This window comes from Panthera leo, chromosome C1, assembly GCF_018350215.1.
Source record: "Panthera leo isolate Ple1 chromosome C1, P.leo_Ple1_pat1.1, whole genome shotgun sequence".
In the NCBI taxonomy this organism is placed as follows: Eukaryota; Metazoa; Chordata; class Mammalia; order Carnivora; family Felidae; genus Panthera; species Panthera leo.
The window spans coordinates 129,955,016-129,977,561 of NC_056686.1; positions in this window are offsets into that span (position 1 = coordinate 129,955,016).

Sequence of the window (22,546 nt, forward strand, 5' to 3'; positions counted from 1 at the left end):
GTTGAGAATTTTTTGTATTTTATTTTAATTATTTTTGTATTATTTTTTATATTTACAAAGAATATTGGTCTGTAATTTTTATTTCTCATGATATTTTCCCATGTTTTGTTATGTAATCTGGCTTCATAAAACATGTTGAGAATAGTTCTCTCCTATGTTTTAGAAACAGTCCGTATAATTTTGGTATTTTTTTTTCTCAAATATTTGATAGAGTTCACCAATTAAAAAATTGGGGCAGGATCTGGAATTTTATTTTTGAAAGTTTAATTGTGCATTCAACTTTTTTAAATAGTTATAAAATTATTCACATTTTTAAAATGTTGTGAGTGTATATTATTTTGGTAAATTGTATTGTTCAAGGGTATTGTCTGGTCTATCTAAGTTACTGAATTTATTGGCATAAAGTATTTTATATTTTTTTATTGTCCTCTTTAAGGTTCATATAATCTGTAATGTTTTTTAATAAATCTCTTTTGTTTTTGATACAGTGAATCTTGTATATTATATCTTGTATATTGTGTATGAGTATATTTTCTTTCATCAGTATTGCTAGATGGAGTATTTTATAAATGTCAGTTAGATTGTTAATTTACAGTGCTATTTAAGTTACTGATCTTCTGCTGTTTTGATTTATTGATTATTAACAGAATGATATGGAAGTTTCCAGAATATTTGTAATTTCATCTTCGTGTTATTACTGCCAGACTTTAAAATGTTTACTATTTCCTTTTCCTTGTCAAGGCCATGTGGAGCTCTTTCTGGATCCTCACTGTGAGAACGCAGTGGAGCTCCTGGAGAAACACTTATAAAAATGTATGTCCTCCCTAAGACTGCAACTCCCAGGAATTTCTCACTCGTACACTAATGTACACTCAGCCCCCAACAAAGTCAAAAGACCATATAAGTGTTTCTCCCATTTTAGGTTTCAGCAGCTTCTTTTCCAGGTAAGCAGATTTTGGTTGCTATACTCCTCCAGTTTCTCTAGATGGAATGGGGATATTTTCCCTGTGACTTCAGTCCTCCGATAAGTCCGTGAAAAAACTGTGGTTTGTAATTTATACAATTTTTTCTTTTTGTAAGGTTAGGAATGACACGTTCCAAATATTTACTTGTCAGAGACGCAACTAGAAGTTCTTAGTTATCTTTTAAATCATATTTTTAAATGGATAAATACTTGATATTTTACATGGATGCATCCCTCTGGTGCTCTTCATTTCTTTGTATAAATTCAAATTTTCAGTTGGCATAGTTTTTTTTTTTATTTTTAAAAAATTATTTGATATAGCATAGGTCAGCTTGAGATGAATTCTCTTAGCTTTTGTCTGAAAGAATTTTATATTTTTTTCATTAACTTTTCCCCTGGATGTAGAATTCCTGCTTGAGAGTTTTCTGCATAGTGTCTTTTTTCAGTGCTTTTAAAATTTTCTCTTTATTATTGGTTTTCAGAAATTTTATTTCAACATGATTTTATGTGGTTTTCTTTTGTTTGTTCTGTTTACAGGTCATTGAGAGTTTTGAATTAGTAGATGTATACTTTTCATTAAATTTGTAAATTTTATTACTTTTTTAAATGTTTATTTTAAGAGAGAGTGTGCATGCATGTGTGAGTGGGGGAGAGATAAAGAGAGAGGAAGATAGAATCTCAAGCAGGCTCCCCACTCAGTGCAGAGTCTGACACAGGGCTTGATCTCATGACCAGGAGATTATGACCTGAGTCAAAATCAAGAGTCAAACACTTAATCGACTGAGCCACTCAGGCATGCCTGAAATTTTATTTTTTTAAATCCTCTCTCCTGTCTTTCTTGGATTTTGATTATACATTTGTTGGACCTGTTCATATTAGTAGATGGGTCATGTAAACTCTGTTTACTCTTGGGTTTTTTTCTGTTTGTGATTTAGCTTTTATAATTTCTATTAATAGGTCTTTAAGTTTGTTGATATTTTCTTTGGAAGTTTATTAACTCTTCTAATTCATTTTATACTTTACACACATTGTATTTTTATATTACTATGTTTTATGCTCTTTTTTAAGCTTCCGTTTCTCTCCTTATTTTTTCCTCCTTGAACATGTTTTTTTAGTAGCTGCTTTAAAAAGCCTTTTCTGTTAATTTTATATTTCTACCATGTCTACATTTTTTCCATTGACTGACTTGTTCATGTACATCTCCTTATTATTACTAGAAATTTTCTTTTGCTAGACATTGTGCATTGTGAATTCTACATTATTGAGTGATATAGTTTGTTATTATTTTTTTAATATTAGACTTGGTTCTGGCAGGCAATTCAGTTATATACCAAGCAACTTGACCCTTTCAAATTATCTTTGCAATTTAGTTATGGTGAGCACAGAAAAGCTTTTAATCCAGGTCTAGTTTAGCATTACCAAAGCATGATTTTTCCAGAGTATCTACTGAGCACCCTTTATAATAAACAAGGAATGTCCACTCTGATGAATTAGAATTCAGTTTCTCCCAGCCTAGGGGAAATTGTTTAGTCTATTGCTTCCTTGTCATTCTTTTCTTGTCCTTATGGAGTTTCAGTCTGAACATCCACAGCATACAATTTAGCAATCAACTCAAAGGGAATCTTGAACAGTTTTCTTGACCTTTTTCTCAATTTAGCCACCTCATTTTCATTACTCTGAAATTTTAACCACTTTATCCTCCCTGAACTCTGATCTCTCGCTCCTAAACTTAGTGAAATTTCCATACATTACTTGTATTATCCGCACAGTATTCTGAAATGTATTTCAGACAGAATGCTAGGTGAGATTTTGTCTCACTTTTCTCTTCCTTTCAGGGATCAAAGTTCTGCATGACTATTTTCCAATGTCTGAAAGCAATTGTCTAAATATTGTGTCTAGTTTTTTAGATGTTTACAGCAATAGGCATGACTACTCCAATTACGTCAGGATGGTCAATAACAGAATTAGCATAATTATGTTGAAATTCTTGTCTGCTAATTCCAAAATCTGGGTCATTTATCTGCTTCTATTGCCTATTTTCCTCTACATCATACATTGTTATATTTTCCTGTGTATTTTCATGTCTGGTGGTTATGTGTTTTAAGTGATGTGCTAAGACGGAAGATTATTATTTCCCTCCAAATTGTGTTGAGTTTTTTTTAGCAGACTGTTACAAGTGAGTTATCTTGATTTTATGGAGACTTGAATTTAGGTTGTACTTTCTATAAGTCAATCTGTTTGTTTGTTTGTTTGTTTGTTTGTTTTCTCTTAGCCCTAAAGAAAATAGCTTAGTTCTGGAATATGGGTTCTAATTATAAGACATGGCCTTTTTGGGAATTCAGTGGGAAGTCTGACACAGTTACCAAGGCCCTCTAGTTTGGCATGAATTGAACATAAAAATCTGTCTCTCCAGCAGCCAGTAACAATTCAAATCTCTAGTCATATCTTCCTTTCATTAGAGTTGCTGTTTCTCCAGGACTGTATGGAATCTCATCCCGTGTGCAAATAATTCAGATGTCAGTCACAAATTTGTGTGAGTTTATGTGTGCACTTTATAGATTCTTCTTTTCCAAGGATTTCTTTCCCTTAAATTCCAGCTACAAAGGCTGCCTTAAAATTTAATATCTGACTACCCAACCCAAGGGACCGCAGCTTTCTGCTTGATCTTTATCTGCTGCATGCCTTGTGGACTGGAGTTTTTCCCCAAGATGATTTCACCCTCATTTATATTCTCACTGTCTCAAGTTTTGCCTATTTTTCCCTATTTTAGTTGCTGTCCAATGCTTTATAGGTCTTGTTTTACATATATTGTCCTGAGTTTATAATTGTTTTTAGAAGAAGGGCTAGTATGATACAAGCTATACAAGCTATTACTGGAAAGGGAAGGAAATTTATTTATTTATTTATTTATTTATTTATTTATTTATTTGAACTGTATCAGATAATCAAATGTATGGATATATCTTATACTCCATTTGCTTTACCTTTTTCCAGACATGTAAGACTCCTGACAATGGGTACAATGGGAGACCTTTCACATTGTATTCAATGTGCAAGTCCTTTAGGCAAATATCTATTCAGGCATTGGCTTTGAGAATTTTTTAGGAAATAATGAATAATAGTAATTCAACACCATTTCTCAAGATGAGGGTGTGGTAAGTAAGTTCACAAGTGGAAAAAAAAAAGGTATCTATGAGCAGACTAATGCTGTCAATCTATCTTTTTTAACTTTACTATCTTTATTTAGTTCTTGAGCCCTGAGAATACACCCCAGGCATCGCTGATTGCAATTGGCATATTCAAAAAATAATTAGAAGACAAGTGGGATTGAGGCAGAAAAAAGGGCACAGTGGTAGAGACCATACAGGTAATCAAGGCCTAGATTATGTTAGGCCTGGTAAGATATTTAGATTGTAATAAGTGATATGAAGTCATTGGAACACTGAAAACATGACAGTGATACGACCTTACTCACATTCTTAACAAAGTATTCTGTCTGCTGTATGAACTGTATATGAATAGCATGGGAAAAAAGTTATTTTCCTTAGAAAATTATTAGTTCTATAGTAGATTTGGTCAAAGTGAGAGTGGTGAAAGACATATTATGGTTCTCCTCCACCCCCTCAAAAAACACCACAAACCTTCAGCATGTTTCAAGGGGCTGCATTCTTTATTCTTTCTATGATCAAATGAGAGTCAAGTCAATGCATACCCTATTTTAAAAGCACCAGGGCTCTGAATGCACAATAGTAATATGCATCTATTAATATATAAAGTTGTTTACCATTCACAGAACTTTGAGTAATTCTCTAGTTAAAATAAAATGGCAACAGAAAAATACAATCGTGTTATTGAAGATACAGCTTGCATTTTAAAGCTAATAACATATAATGAGACTCATGAAGATTATTCTAACAGTACCTTTGGTTCAGGAAGACAAGAAAAAGTCATCTTCTTTGTGTTGTAAAAATTATAAGGTTTCCACAGGGATGCTTTATTTTGTCAACCAGTCTTTGTGGAGAATTTCATTGACACTTGACCCTGAGAAGTCTGAATCTTGGATTTCATTTAGTTTGGTACCTAGATGGGGTAGAAACTACAGTTTGGAGACCTGACATCTTATTTTGGGATAAATGATTTTTGTAAGTGAAGGAGACAAAGGAGGAGAGACATCAAGCTTGTTCAGAAACTACTTATGGAATAGCCACTGGTTCTAAGCCCAAGAACAGTGTCTTAGGGAAATGCAAATATTAACTAAAAGAAAAATATAGTCTTAATTTTTAACCTTAAAACAAATACACACACACAAACAAAACACAGGGATTCTCCTATGTCAAAAATCCAGGTGGTTGTTCAGCACTGTATAGAAAATAAATGTTGGGGACCGATATTTTCCCCTTAGTTTTGTTCTTCAGATTTCCATCCAATATGTGGTAAGCTATGCTATTTGGAATCATCATCTAATTATTGGTTTATGCAGCAGATTAGATGTTTATCTGTGAACTTTATTTCAAAGAGTTTAAACTGCAGAGTGATGAAACCCTCAGCCATTGTTAATGGTAATGACTGCCATGGGGGAAAGAAGCTGCTGAGAGGAACTTTTACAATGCTTCTCCTACAGCTTCCCTGCTGAGAGCGGAGGAAGCATTAGCTGATCCCCAGGGAGAATCTCAGATAAGCCGGTTGGGGTAAGGGTAGGCAGTGCAGGATTTTCTATCTTATCTTTTCTCTCAGATACCTCATCCAACTCCTCATCAAAATGTTCTCTTTGAACATTTCCTCACACAAAAAGGAAATGGCAGTTTCTTTCTTTGTGGGAGTAGATTTCATAACAGAGACATGGTTTGATTATTTGTCATGGGTTTTTATTCTCTAGCCTGATGGAAAAAATGTGCAAGTTTTACATTTTCATAAAACAATAGAACTGGGAGTTTTGCAAATTACATGGCAGATTTTATGTAATTTTTTCAGTTCTATTAGATACTTCTCAGCTCTATTTTTTTTTCCTTTAGAGTCCATGAAGGAGAAAAGAGAGACATTAAAAGAATACACTCAGAGCCTAATAAGGCAGTAAAATAATGGGAAATTGCCACAAGAAATGGTGGAGAGAACGCACTACAGATGATCCCCAACTTACAAGGCTTTGGCTTACAATTTTTTCACTTTACAATGATGTAAAAGCAATGTGCATTCAGTAAAAACCTCACTTCCAAGTTTGAATTTTGATCTTTTCCCCAGCTAGTGATATGCATACGATTCTCTCTCCTGACACTGGGCAACAGCAGACAACCCACAGCAACTAGTCTGCCACATGAGCAAGAGGGTAGACAATGGATGCTCTTATCTTACACTGTCTTTTTTTTCTTTTTCTCTACACCATTCTATGCCATACAGCCATTCTGTTTTTCACTTTCAGCACAGTACTCAATAAATTGCATGAGATATTTAACCCTTTATTATAAAGTAGGCTTTGTGTGATTTTGCCCAACTGTAGGCTAATATCAGTGTTCTGAGCATGTTTTAGGTAGCCTGAGCTAAGCTAGGTCAGTAGGTTAGATGTAGTAAATGCTTTTTTGACTTATGATATTTTCAGTCTACGGTGGGTTTATCAGGATGTAATGTCACCATAAGCCATGGAAGATCTGTATATACATACAAAAAGTCTAATAAGAGAACAGAAGAGTGAAAGAAATTTTAAAAAGATATGATTTTTCTTGTTATCTGCTTTTTTATATATATGTTATTTGTTTTTGCATTTAGTTAGATATCTGTTCCCCAATTCTTTCACGTTTCTACAAGATAAGGGAGGAGAACAGCTCTTTGCTGCATGCTAAAGTGGTTATGATTTTTGGAAGGAAGTAAAGAGAAATACATCCCTTCATCCCTCTTGTTCAGATAATTTTTAATTATTGGGAAAATCAAGCAAGTAGATAAACACAAGTTTTAGGCTTCTACCTTCCATACTAACTCAAAATGTGGCCCATAGATGAGTACCATCAGTATCACCTGGGAGCTTATTAGAAATTAAGAATCTCTGGGTCCACCCCAGACCTAATGATTCAAAAGTTCTGGAGTGGACCCAGAAATCTGTTTTATCAAAGTCTCCCTGGGATTTTGATGCACTTTAAATTTTGTAAAGCTCTGTTTAGATGTGTAGGAGCCCAAGATTCTGCATTTCTAACAAGTTCCCAGGTTATGCCAGTGATACTGGTCCATATGCCATATTTGGATATTAAGGTTCTAATGGATGCATACTAATTCTGGGATTTTACTCCTCTTTTTTTCCTCTTCCCCCCCCCCATTATTGGTTTCCTACTCCACATCACTGTGTCCTCACTCCATATATGTGCAGCTAGTTTATTGAACGACTGGAAGCCAGCAGGCTACAAATATAAAATAGTTATGCTTTTTCATTAACTGCTGCCTTCAGATAAGCTCTTCTGACTCTCTCTTTCCTGGATCCATAATGGCATTCTGGCTAGCCACTGTAACTTTCTAGCCATTTTCAGCTATTAAAATGACCACTTCAAGACTACTTAAAATTTCATTGTCATCTCTCACCCTCCCAGCTCATACTTGACCTGTATCTTGGGTCCAATGTTTAGGAGAATGAATTTGATTGTCCATTCCATTTTCTAATTCTCTGGCATTGGAGACGAGGATGAGAAAATAGGCAAAATGGACTCCTATAATGGGGTTCCTTTCAGTAAGGTGAAAAAATCTCTGGTCTCATGTGTCTCTGTTGAGGGCATTTTCAGAGAGGGGGGTCATTGGACTGCTGAGCCTCTCTTCTGTGCTCTTCAAAGTAACCAGGTTTCTTAGATGCTGTGGAGAGTTGCTGATGTCTTCTTCCCAGACATATGATAACATGGTCCCTTACTGCTCGACTGGTGTGGCCTATGCCAACTGGCTTCCTCAATACTTTCCTGGAGGGAAACAGACATGAGAACTCTTTGTGAACCCAATTCTAGGACATACACATCTCAGGTACACAATAATTCTCTTCTGTGCAGTGTTTTGTCATTAGAGCCTTGGATAATCTGGGGTTCCACAGCGTGGCCAGTATCCCTCTATAGAGTGAAACACCTCATCTCTCCATCTCTGACTATCTGGAGACCGCTCTGAGGTTGAGGGTATGTATATAAATTCAATGATTACTTTTTATTCTTTTTCCTGTGCCCACTCAGATTATATATACTGGTGTGGGGTCAAGAGGATGGGGTGATGGTTGAAGACAATCAAACTCATGCAACAGCTTCTTAACAAGCGTGGAGGGATTCAAGAATGTCCTTGGAAGCTCTCTATAGAGAATATGGTTACTTTATACCTGATATATAGACATTGACTGCCAGATAACTGGGACTATCCTGTTATACATATACTGTTTTCTTTCCCGATCTGCTATTAGCATATAATACTCATCTTGTCACTTATTCTGGGGATAGCCTCCACCTTTACTTAAGTTTCATTAGTTAAAGAGAAAATTATAATGGAAGGAGCCACAGTAATGAACCTTACCTTGAGGCACTGGAAATTCAGAGGACTATAAAGGAGACAGTGGCAGAAAGAATTCTGGGGGCAGAAGAAAAAACCAATTACAATCTCCCTTCTTTGGGAAATTATTCTGCTTCTAGCAGGATGAATCACTGTGCATAATTTCGGTTATACACTGTAGGAATCTACTTCCTTTTGAGCATTTATAGACAGCATGTGAGAATAGAAAACTATTAGACATTAAGTCCAATCCCTTTATTTAAAATAGAAATTAAGTGTATTCATACATTAATTTAATGGGCATTTATTCAGTGGCTTCTATTGGCAAGAGACGCAATTTTAAGAGGCTTTACCCAGAAATCTTAGTGGTTAATGAATGAGTTTACCACATTGACTCTGCCTCCTTTGTGGTTTCAAGTTTACAGAATGTTCCCAGATTCCATAAAATAGAGACCCTTGCTTGCAAAGCAGATATAACCAGGAAAATTAAAGAACACAACCTAAATATTATTAAGTGAATAGCTCATGTAAATTAGTCATCTAAAAAAAGCCATTTCATTTAGAAAGAATAATGGGCTTAAATTGGAGTTGATATTCGTATTTCAAAATGCACCAGATTATTTCCAAATGTGCATTTATCACATCTTAGTAAGTCACATTGAGGCGCCATTTCTCACTTGATAGCATTTCTAGTACAATTGAGGAATGCTGCAGCCATTATGCAGAGCAACCCACATTACTCTTGACAGGTAGCTGTACCTTCCAGGAACCAGGGCCTTCGCTGCCCCTAAAAGTGGCCACAAGGGCGCTCACTGTGATGTAAACACCTGCCCACCATGCTGGTAATGAGAGCTTATCACACCTGGCATCCTTTTAACAGCTGTAGGGTGACCTGTCAACCATGGGCCAAATCCAGACTGATTACCATGAGGTGAAAAGTCTCAAATCCAATCAGCCATCCCATGAGCTATTCAGCCACCTGTACATGGTTAACATCTGCTGTTTGAAGTTTGTGGTTGTTTTCTTTTCAAGCGATGCATTTTTTTTCATTGACCAATATGAAAAATGGAAGGTGATGATCAATGCAGAGAAACATTATTAAAACATCTCTAACAGAGTGAAATTCTCACTGTAAATATTGCTGCTTTTAAAGTGCACATTTGGCTAGAATATCAACTGTTCAATAATAAAGATTTTGGTAAGCATTGCATGGGAAATATTGAAGGGTAATTGAGTGTAACATAGAGTGACTGAGGAAATATTACAAAGTTATAACCATGGTCTGCATCTTAGTTTAGTCAAAAGGAAGAATTGTAATACAAGGGAAAGTAAAGAGTTGAAGATTAAATTTGTGCTAATTGAAGATACTACTGCTTCAAAGTACAATATAATGTTGTGAGCTGACATGGCTGATGAAGGCATTTTAAGGACAAGGGTGATTTGAATTGGACCTGAAAGGGCAGATCGGACTCTGAGTGAAGCAAAAAGCGAACAGGGCTGAGCAGCAGATCGACATAAGGGAAGATGTGGCATGAAGAATTGCTTGGTTATTTGTGGGCATGAAGAGACAGGCCTCAAGAAAAAAGCTCTTGCTCAAGAGCAGTGCAAAGACCATCTGTGTAGGGGAGGGGGTAGTTAGAGGCCTTCAAAATTAATACAACTAAACGAAAAGTCATTGTGTGCTCCCAACAAATATGATGCTTCAAGAAAGATGAATACAGAAAGGGGGTAGGGATGAAAGGGAAATCAGTGGCACACTGCTTAGTTCTTCAGTTGAGAAGGTGGTAAGCAATATTTGTAAAGCACTGTAATGTTTCCTGTCTTGTGAGCCGCCATCTAAACCTGTCTACCAAAATACTTCTAGAAGCAAAAAGATACCAGGGTATGACTTGTTCCAAATGAGTCTGGAGATATGGCTTGAAGCAGCATGTCAAAAGCATGAATACATTTAATGTCTCAGATTTTACTGTAAAAATATACCAGGTTTTTTTTCTGATCTATAATGTATCCTGGCTAATCTTTTAAAATCTGAAAGTCTCAAATAAGAATGCAAAAATTAACCCCGAAACCTTATCTTTATCATAAATTCTGTATGATAAAGCATAAATATGTTCCTTCAGGACTTGGTTTCACACCTCACCAGCATCTTACCATCTAAAGCAGGTTTGGTGGTTGATCCCTGTGTGGTAATGCCATTCTTCATAGGTGGCTACGTTATCTCAATGCATCTCCCTGGCATTGAGAAGGGAGAAACCTCTCTTGGCTCCCATGCCTCAAGCAAGCCTTAGCCGTGATATCTGTAGTTAGACCAAACAAAGCAATGGGGATCTACTACTATGGATTAATTTACCTTGAACAGTGATTAGACTGGGGACGGGACAAGGGGCTATTGGCCTGTAATAATCCAGATTTTTTTTAAAGTATTTTTTTAAGTTTTTAATTTATTTTGAGAAAGAGAGAGAGAGGGAGAGGGAAGGGCTGAGAGAGGGAGAGACAGAATCCCAAGCAGCCTCTCTGCTGCCAATGCAGAGCACAATTTGGGGTTCAAAGTCACGAACCATGAAACCATGACCTGAGCCAAGATCGAGTGGGACGCTTAACCCACTGAGCCACCCAAACGCCCCAGATAATCCAGATGTTCTTAAGCACACATATGAAGTTTTGGGGAAACTAAAAACCTCTTTTGTCATTATGGTTGTCAATATTGCCTTTCTGATTCTATCCTAATTTCTTACCAGTGGCTGTCCTTTGAGTGGTCTCATACTGTTGCCCATTTCCATTTACAAATTACAACATTATATCCTCTTTATATGGTCATGTTTTTGTAACTGGGTGTCTATGTTTCCTTGTTTGTCTCCTGTGCAGTCATTCCCTGTGAGAAAGCTAATTATAATTTTTTTCCCCATCAGGGAAGTGAAAATCATACTATGTGTTTTTTGCCCAAAATATATAAAGAGTCGGCATTTTTATTTTCAGTTGGTATTAAATTGATCTATGTGTGTTTTAAGGATCCTGGTGCTTGTGGTTGTGTTTTTGATCCAAGCTCGTATTCCTCCGATGGACAAGTCTACTTATTTCTGCAATACTACTTGAACTCCACATTTATAACCTCTTTTATTTTAGATTATGGGATGAGAGCATGAGCACATTTTAAAGGACATTTCCAGGTCAACCTCCAAAATGTTTACATCAATTTACAGTCCATGAAACAGTGTAGGAAAGTGAGAACAGTGTAGGAAAGTGAGAACATTTTCCTAAGTGTCTCTTCACTGGATATCATTTTTTAAAAAGTTTTTGCAAACCCTAGTGGTTTGCAAAAGATACTTAATTTATATTTAACAACTGGTGAGTTTTCATGTGTTTATTTAGCATTTAAAATTCTTTTCCTATAAAAGTTTCATTAGTAGCCTTCATTACCTTTTCTAAGTGATGCTTGCCATTTTCTTTTTGGTATATCGGGCCCTACATGACTATGGGTCAAGGAGATTTTCTGTCATATGTGCCCGAAATATTTTGTTTCTGTCTATAGTTTGTTAATTTTGTGTATAGATAATTTTTGTCATATGGATTATTAAAAACTTGGCTATTTTTTAAATTTCTCCTTAATGTTGGGTCTTGGTCAGATTTGTTATCCTCGTAAAGATATTTTAAAGTCATGTGTTTTCTTCTAATTAATATTTTATTTTTTCAAGTTTATTTATTTATTTTGAGAGACAGGGAGAGAGAGGGGGAAGTGGAGGGAGAGAGAGAGAGAGAGCAGGGGAGATGCAGAGAGAGGGAGGGAGAGACAGAATCCCAAGCAGCCTCTGCACTGTCAGCACAGATCCCAATGCGGGGCTCAAGCCCACGAACGCTGAGATCATGACCTGAGGCAAAACCAGGAATCAGATGCTTAACCAACTGAGTCACCCAGACACCTCTTAATGAAAATATTATTTATTTTAAATATTTACATATTAATTCCATTTGGAATTCTTGCTCATGTATGGGCATAAAAGGGGCCCATATACAACATACACAACACTCATTGAGATATAATTAGTGAATAATTGATTGTATCAACATTCTATTGAAAAAAATAATCTCTTCTAGGAAGAATTTGAGTCACCTTTATCATATCTTAAATGATCATATGTGCATAGTTCTTTTTTTATCTATTTGTCTAGACCTGGTAGAGTTTCTAATATCATTGAAGCAGATACCACTGTCTTATTGTTGACTTAATGGAAATGTTTTTATACTAGAAAAAACAAATGATATTTGATAATGATTTCATATAAATATGTCTCATAATGTTCAGAAATATTTCATTTATTTTAAGTTTATTACCAATTATGTCAAGAGTATTTGCTATATCTTATAAAGAACCTTTTAATATCTATTATATATTCAGTTTCTTCCTTTAATGTATTAAATTGGTGACAATTATTTATTTGTTTTCCCCCACCTTTATTGAGGTTTAATTGACATAGAATTCTGTGTAAGTTTAAAGTTGAAACATGTTGACTTGATACATTTATATATTGCAAAATGATCACCACCATAGCATTACCTAATACCTGTATCTTGTCACATAACTACTATTTCTTCTTTGGAGTGACAACATATAAAATCTACTCTCTTAGCAACTTTCATATATATAACAGCATTATTAGCTATAGTCACCATGCTGTACATTAGATCCCTAGACTTTGTTAATCTTATAATTGGAAGTTTGTACTTTTTGACCACCATCTCCCATTTCCCCCACTCTCCAGTCCCTGGTAACCACCATCTACTTTCTGTTTCTCTGAGTTTGGGTATTTTAGATTCCAAATATAAGTAATATCTTATATACAGTACTTGTTTTTCTGCTCTGGCTCATTTCATTTAGTATAATGCCATTGAGATTTATCCAAGTTGTTGCAAATGGCAGGATTCCTTCTTTCTCATGGCTGAATGATATCCCATTGATTATATGTACAACATTTTCTTTATCTATTTGTCTATTGATGGACACTTACGTTGTTTCCATGTCTTGCCTATTGTGAATAATGCTGCAATGAATATCAGGGTGCAGTTATTCCTTCAAGACAGTGATTTTATTTTCTTTGGATATATACCCAGAAGCTGGACTGCTGGATCATATGGTAGTTCTATTTTTAATTTTTTGAGGAACCTCCATACTGTTTTCCATTGTATGCATGTATGTGTGTATAAATGATTTATATATAATTTAAACAGAATAGTTATCAAAGGAAATAGATTAATGGATGAATTTTGGCAGAACATGACTCTCCTAAAGTTGTATAAAATGTGAAATTTACTTGGGAACATGCATTTTAAAGAATAACAGTAAGAAAAGCATCCTAAAGTATTAGCTTTGTGCTTAGACTATTCCAAAAAGGAAATATCCTAAGTCATGTTTCTTTGAGATTATGTTACAGTTGCGAGCTCTATTCACTTCTAGAATGCTTAATGATACTCCTTTCCTAAATAAGCCCTCTGAAAGGAGCTAAAACTCCTTGTCCTTGTCCTGCACCTGACTGCTTGCCTTTTGTTTATAAAATCATTTTTGCTTTAGTAATCTTATTCTGATAAGTATGACCATAGGCAGTAATCAGACTGGACTCTAACAATAGGTTGTGAATAAGACCCATTTGAAGCCAGTAGAATGGGTTTGAAGGCCCATTTTGGGATCACGATGTCCTGTCAGAAAAGAAGGGCAATTGTGCATGGTGAGAAGAGTCATGACATAGGAGGATCTCTTTTAGGGCAATACTGGGCAAGGAACATGATCATCTTGAAGCATCTCATGACAGTGATCTGGTTTTGTTGGTAAGTTGGCTTACTTATTGTCCATTGGATCAATTTCCTTCTTCATGTAGGCTTTAAACGCCTGATTCCTGAGGTGGTAGCAGACATGATCAGGGTTATATGCTGTTTCAATTCTGTCTCTTGAGATCCTTTGTCTTACTGTAGAAAATTTCACCCAAAGAAAAATAAGACATTTTTAGAGTATGGTAGAGGGCTAGACTTTTCTCACAGGAAATTACTTTTCTCTTTTCCAATTTTCACCACTGAGTTCAAGTGCTGAAAGTGTCCCCTTGTCTTCTAGAAAGAAACTTTTACCAGGATACTAGTCCTTTGTGTTTCACTGCTTATTCTTGAGGCTTCTGGGGATTCTGAAATCCTGTAGATGGTCAAAATAACTGTGATAACCTGATTCCATTCAAATAGACCACTTTCTTCTTTTTCAAAAACAATATGCAAAGATAAATTTATGCTTTTTCCATTGGAAGGCAATTTAAAGTAAAATAATAATGTTTTTACATTCCCCTGAGAAAAAGTATATTCTTAAATGTATTTTCTCTACCTTCTCTTTTTCTTTCTTTTCCCTCTCCTCTCTTTCTGCCTTCACCTCACTTCTCTTGTTTTTTTGTGTTTTTGTTTTGTTTTTTTTCTCTTCTTTTCTTTCTTTGCTATAGTTGTAATTCAGCTCCTTGGGTAAATTATGATAATATGTATATTAAAATTTAGCTAAAATTTCAAATTAATCATTGTGAAAATATATCATAACTATTTTTATGATTACTTAACCTCATTCATTGTCCTTCACTCTGAATTCCATCATATATTCATTTTCTATTTTTTCCTTAAACAAATTGGTCAGCTACGGCTGTTTTATTAATACTTTGGAAGCATTGGAATTTATTTTATTTATTAATTGGCATGCCTTTTATTCTCTATTTTCTTAATCTTTCTTTTATCTTTGCTTCTTTCTTTTATGTTTTCTTTGATTTCAGTTTGAGTTTTATGAAGTGTATTAACCTCAATGTGTAATTTATTTTTCATCCCTTAAAAAAATGATTCTAAGACTACCAGTATTCCTCTATGTACATATTAACCGATTGTCAGTGATGTAATTTTTTCAGTGTGTGTTCCTTGAACAACCTGGATGTTGTTCAAAGAGAGATGACTGGGAATCAGTTAAGAACTGCTGCTTCAGGATTTCGGAATATAAACAATAGATGGTTTCATTAAAAAATACAATAGTTAACTAGAATAAAATCTTTATATATTTTGAGTTTAATAATGTCCATTACTTTCCAATTACTTGAAATTGCAGTTTAGATTTTTGCCTAATATTAATTTTAACAAGTGTTAAATAATTAAAAATGGTTAAAATTTCACTTATAAGACAATTTGGTGTAATTTACCTTTCTTTTTTTAAATGTTTATTTATTTGCTTTGAGAGAGATTGGAAGAGAGAATTCCAAGCAGGCTCTGTGCTTTTAGCATAGAGCCTGATTTGGGACTAGACCTTAAGTACTATGAGATTATGACCTGAGCCGATATCAAGAGTCAAACACTTAACCACCTAAGACACCCAGACACCCTTGTAATTTACCTATTATTAATTTATTAATAAATGATTAAATTATTAATTTATTTATAATAAATTTATAATAAATATAATTTATAAATTTATGATAAATTTATAATAAATAAATTTGTAATAAAGAATTTTTATTATTAATATTTTATTTGGAAAGAGAATACAAAAGAAAAAAACTTTCTCTTCTTTTAGCAAGTATATTGTAACTAGTTTTATTTATTTAGCTAAAAACTTCTATGCGTTGATATTTTCTATTCACTGTCTAGCGCCAGGGGCTATTGGAAATATTTTTCAGAAAATATTTTATAAATTCAAATATGTCATTAAAATTTTTATCTTAGAAATATATACTATAGAAACACAAATAAGGAAGGGTTCCACAGAGATGACTGATCTGGGGCATGAAGAATGAGACACTGGAAAATAGTATTTCAGGTAGAGAGATTTGTATGGATGAAATAATAATTTTTTCAAGTTTTTTTTTAATGTTTATTTATTTTTGAGAGAGAGAGAGACACAGACAGAGTGCAAGTGGGAAGGGGCATAGAGAGAGGGAGACACAGAATCCAAAGCAGACTCCAGGCTCTGAGCTGTCAGCACAGAGCCCGATGTGGGGCTTGAACCCACAAACCGTGAGATTATGACCTGAGCTGAAGTCAGACGCTCAACCAACTGAGCCACTCAGGCGCCCCTCAAGTTTTTATTTAAATTCCAGTTAGTTAACATACAGTGTAATATTAGTTTCAGGTATGCAGTATAGGATTCAACACTTCCCTACATCATTCAGTGCCCATCACAGCAAGTGCACTCCTTAATCCCCATCACAATTTTGCCCATCCCCTCTGATAATGATCAGTTTGTTCTCTATAGTTAAGTCTGTTACTTGGTTGGATCAATATATGAGTGTTTGCTGAACACTAACTGTGGTGTGGCCAGAATAAGACCTACCATGTAGGATGAGTCCAGACAGTAATGAGCTCTGAATGGCACACAGAGTTTGACTTTTTGAATGTAAACTATGAGGAATCTGCAGAATATAATTAAGCATAGGAGTGACATGAAGAGATAGATTTTGAGAGAGTGAGAGAACACTAGCAATATTGCGGAAGGTGAATAGAAGGAGGGGGAGATGGAAGATGATGAGACACACTTGGCAGTAAAAGGAGGTTTTAGCTATGAGAGACATTTGCTTAAGTTAGAGCACAAATGATTTGTTTGCCTTTTGGATATTAAGGATGAAGGACAGGCAAGTATTAAAATAAATTTGATTGATTACCTACTTAAGGATTATTTCTTAACACAACCATAAAAAATAGATACCATTGTCATCATTTTATGAAAGAAGATCCTAATTCTAAGAGAGTTGAGGTAAATTGTTCTGGTACACATTGCTTGAAAAAGAACTGTGGTTTCTCTCGGCAGTGTTGTGTCAAAACCTCACCACTGCAGAGGTAGGTGGCCTTGGAGTGCATGGTAATTCCTGAACCAGCTTGGGAAGTAGAGAAGAGAGATGTGCTTGATAGTGTTGGGAGGAGGGGGATATGTATTTCTACAGATAAATTCTAATCTTTAACTCTCATAAATCCAACAAAATGTTTGTGAATTGTTTTTGTTTTTTATTTCTTTTTTTGAATGCTAGTAGAAGGCAAATTGACCCTCCTCTTTATACACATAGAGTAGGAGGAAGTGAAGAAATATAAACACATTAGTTTATTTCCTCCTCTGAACTAAAATTGTCTTCATTATATGAGTTGGCATTTTCAAAAGCTTATATTTTTGTGACAGGCTTTCTACTCATTCTTTGACAAGAGTTTCTTTACCAAAGATCAAAAATTATTGTGCTCTAAATCATCACTTGCATGGTGATGAAATATACAATCTTTTTTTTTAAGAAAATGGAGAACTCTTAAGTGAGATTGACAAAAGAAAGATTTTTTTTAACTTCTCAAATCAAAATTTAACTCTAAAAACATACCAGAAGTTATAGTTACACGCACATCACTCTGGGCTGTATCACTATGAAGTAAAAATCATTTTAGCTTGAAGCTGGTAATTCATTTTTAAGAATCCATAATTTATGACACAAAATGGTTTAATATTTATAATACTTTTAATTAACAAGAAAGCTTATCTTTCCCTTCCCCCCAACTTTTTTTTGCTAGGTTTGAAAATGTTTCATTGAAAAGACATTTTGCTATACAAGAAAAGTGCACTTTCAGAGCTTTTGCCAGTGTAATTAATGTCATTGCACTTAAATTTATCAACAAGCTCAAATTCATAGAGCTTGTACTATGAAAATGGAACATTTTTTATTATCAGCCACTTCCTTGGGTAAAAAAAAAAAGAAGTGAAGAGTTATGAGTTAAATGTCCCCATATAAATTAAATGTATTTATCAAAGGGCTTGGCACAATTTAAAATTGATCTTCTGCCTTCAATATAAGCAAATAAAAAGACAAAGCAATGACACCAAAGATGGGTGATGGACATTCTCTTTGATTAATGTGTTAGTGTTGGCAGTTCCATTAAAACTGTAATGGTCTCTGGTTAGAATAGGTGGTGATCTACTTTTCTTTTTTAACATTTACTTGAGAGTTTTTAACAAGGCAAACTACAAGTTAACATATTTAAGCACATTTCAAATGACCTATAACTTTATCAACAGAGCATGACTAAAGTTCTTATACCTCCAATGTTTTATCCATTTGCCTATAAAATTTCATATCATTAAAACCATAGCATGTGTACCATGTGATAATTTAATATTTTGTAATAAATTAAAACTTCATTCACATTTCTACACATTCTTCATATGTTTTAAATTCCTTTTTAGCATACGAGTAATAAAAAAAGTAAGTTTAGGAGAGGAAGAGAGCTAAACTATAAGCAAATTTGCGGACTTTGTTGCTATTGTTAAAGGATAGTTTTACTCAATGAAATATCTTTAACCTAATTGTTGGATCAATTTTATGGTTGTCACTGGTTTTGCCTAGTTTGTCAGAGCCATGACTCACATTGAAACTTTGATCTAGTGAGAATGACCCTGTTTCACCTTCAAATCAATTTTACCCATTCCCATAAAACCTTAAAATTTGTAGCCCAAAGTCAGTTTTTTCCCAACCATTTGCAACATATGTACTGTCTAATTACAGACAAGTTATATAAGATAGATTTGAGCACATGTATTTTGTGTTTGCCTAAGAAAACATGTACATTATTCTTGGAAACTTCTTGGTGAATTACTAGGGAAGTGGATTTAGTTCCTAAATATATGTGAAATCATAAAGGACTTCACGTGTCTTCACATACATATGCAATCACATACCCCTTGTGAATCTTCTTCCACCCCCACACACATGTTCCACCTTTTTTTTTTTATGTTTTGTTGTTGACTCACTGGTTATTTTGTGTCATCTTAAAAAGGCTAAATTGCTTGGGAAAGTCTAGGATGTTATGGTTCATCTATTTGAGTACCTTAATACCAAGTTTGGGAAACAGTGGCCCAGATGAAATATGCAGATGGAAATTTCTCATTAAATCTCCTCATTTAAATTCATTGTTCAATTTAATATCATTTTATATTCATTAAGATTTACATAATAAATTAGACCCTGACGACCAACTTAATATTATTTCTAGTGCCATAACAATGACCCCCCACACCCACAATGCCATCAAATGTGTTCCCAAACCCTTCAATTGTCTCGTGTCATTCTCTAAAACAGATGGTCACACTTGGGGAGTAGTGATATTCATTATTCATTCTAGACAGGTTAGCAGAACATCTTCTAAATACTTAGCATTTTTCATGGCAGCATGGGAAATGCAAAGAAGATGAAATCGCTGACCTTAAGGGACATAGAAATTAGTTGAGGAGGCAAGACATATTGACAGGAACACTTATATAACCAGACAGGGCAGCAAAGTGAAGTGTCAGATCTACAAAAAAAACAAAAAAATAAATAAAAATTAAAAATTCTGGAGAGTCACCAAAAAAAGTATTGAGGTTCATGCATTCTAATGGAAGAAAGATCTAAGGGCTGGCTTGACCCCTATAATAATAATCACTCTGTTATGTGCTATGTAGAAACACCATGTATCTCAATCATCCGCTAACTCTATAGATCAATGATTGGCTAAGTGTGAAGATCTATCACAGTCTTGAGAGGCTTGCTGTCCCATCAGTTTATTCATTTGCTGCCACTGCAGACCCTTAGATTACTTCTAGAATAGTGAGAAGAATATCTGACTCCTTTTGAGCTTCAAATGATAGCCTAATTATCATGTAGTGTCCTGCCTGCATTTGGTGTCTCGAGGCTCTTGCTCCAGCTACTTCCCTAGATCCTGGCTTACCCTACTTTTCCATTAAAAACAAAATTAGTCTTTTCTTTGATCTACATCTTTGATTTGCTCTCAAGTGACTGTGGTCTCACTCTGCTCACTCTCTTCCTCTATCTGCTCAATTTACTTTGTGGCTTTTCCGAAGAACTCTGATCGATTGAGCTCAGTGACTTGATTGACTCTCAGGTTTCCATGTATTCTCTGCTCTGTGCGTAGGTCTCTATTCTTAGCTGTTCTATTCTGCAAACTCTAAATGCCTTGGTCTCTCTGGAACCTCAGCTCCATCTCCTCAACTCATGAATTCCAGTGGGCCCCGCCTGACATCTTCTCCTTGCGCTGCAGTTGGGAGGCTTTCTCTGGGCTGTAAGTTCAGGCAATAAGTAAGCTTGTTGTCATACAGGGGAGAGGGGAGGTGCTGCTTGCATGTAGTGTAAAGTGGCCAGAAATGTTGCTAAACATTCTATAATATACAGGACAGTCCCCCCCACAACAAATCATCCAGCCTGAAATGTCAATAGCATGCTGAGGTTTTAGAAATTCTAGCTTAGGCTTATGCAACAACCAGAGTTTGAGAGCAGCAATATATTTATTCAGTTTTCCTTCTCTTTCTGTACATCTTAGTTCCAAGAGCTGATTTTGTGTTTGGTTTCAGTTTAATTTCTGCATATTTTCTGTTTTATCTGAGGGAAAAGTAAGAGTACTTTCTGTTCATGGTTGAATAAAGATCACAACCAGATCTTAGAGGAAAAACGTAACAAGAGGGGAAAATCAGCAAGATACAAAGACACAGACAGTGAAAACTTCTATTAATCCAAAGCAAAAAATTCATTAAATAATGAGATTTACCTAAATTACCATATTTTAACGCTCTATGATGACTCTACAAGACTTACCAGGTAGTACTATGTTCATTGTGCAGATGAGGAAACAGAATTTGAGGGACTTGCCTGAGGTTATATGAGTGAGGAACAGAAGAAATAAAATTTGAACCCAGATCTGTCTGGTCCCATGCATTTGTCTAGCACTTCCCAGGCTGTGTGAAACAGCAGAGACAGGCTAATGGAAAACATCAAGCTGTTGATTGAAAATATTTCAAATTACTGTGTCACAGTTAAGATCTTTGTTGGCAGTAGGTGTTGCTCTGTTCTGACCTTGAGAAGAATGGAACGATATGGACCGGGCACTGAAAAGCCTGGAAGTAGTTTTTTTATCTCAAGGGTCTGTGCCATTCTCAGTAGAACATCTATGGGGAAATAAGCCTTATGAAGACAGCCTTTAAAAGATGGGCAAACTGTTTGAATTTAAGTCTATATTCATAGTTACAATCTGAAGAGCCACGTGACCCAAAGATGACAAATAACATTTTCAATGGCCAGTTGAAGGTGGGGAGGGTGGGATTTTATTTTTCTGTTTAGGGCCTTTTTTTCCTTCTTTTTTTTTTAAGTTTATTTATTTATTTAGAGAGAGAGAGAGAGAGTGGAGGGCAGAAAGAGAGGGAGAGTGAGAATCCCAAGCAGACTCCACACTGTCAGCACAGAGCCTGACACGGGGCTCCCTCACAAACTGTGAGATCATGATCTGAGCCAAAATCAAGAGTTGATCACGTAACCAACTGAGCCACCCAGGCACCCCGTTTAGGACCTTTCAATGCAGAAAAAAAATAGCCTTGTGAGTAACTGAGCTTTCATTATTCTAAATTTGATAGTTATTTGAAAAAATAAGGTTAATATGCTAAAATGAATACAAAAGGATATGCTTTGGATTGTGATATTTGTCTATTCTTTTTTTTTTTCTTAAATGAAATAATGGTGGTTTGGAGTGATAGAGGCGAGACACAGTCTGTGAGTGTCTTGCCTGCCCTGGTTTCATCTCATGGATTTCAGGTTCCTTGTATTTGTTTCTGGCTGACTCCTCCTTGACACCATCTGGAGCTAATGAAGTGTCCAGGTTGTGCTTGAGAGCTTTACAACCAGTCCCAGAGAGATTTTGGACTTTGCTTATGCCCTTGTGCAAAGTCTAATCTTATGTAAGACCTTGTCATTAACAGATTTATGGGGGAATATTTTTCTTCCCCCTCAAATACACTCTATAAAACCCTGCCTGCTTTATGAATTAATGAGATAGCTATTTAGAGCTGTGATGTTGGATACCTCTGTCTCCAACTGGAGTACCTTCTTTGAGTTAATTTTTGTTTCCTTTGTTGTCTGTGTGCTCCCTGGAATACCAAGACAAGATCATTTTATCCTGGTTTTAAAATAGAGAATACTTCCATATTAGAATAAATCACTTGCCAGATATAGTGGGCTGCTGTTTAACAATTTCACACGTGCTATGCTGTAGACTATAATGACACAGCCAAATATAAATCTG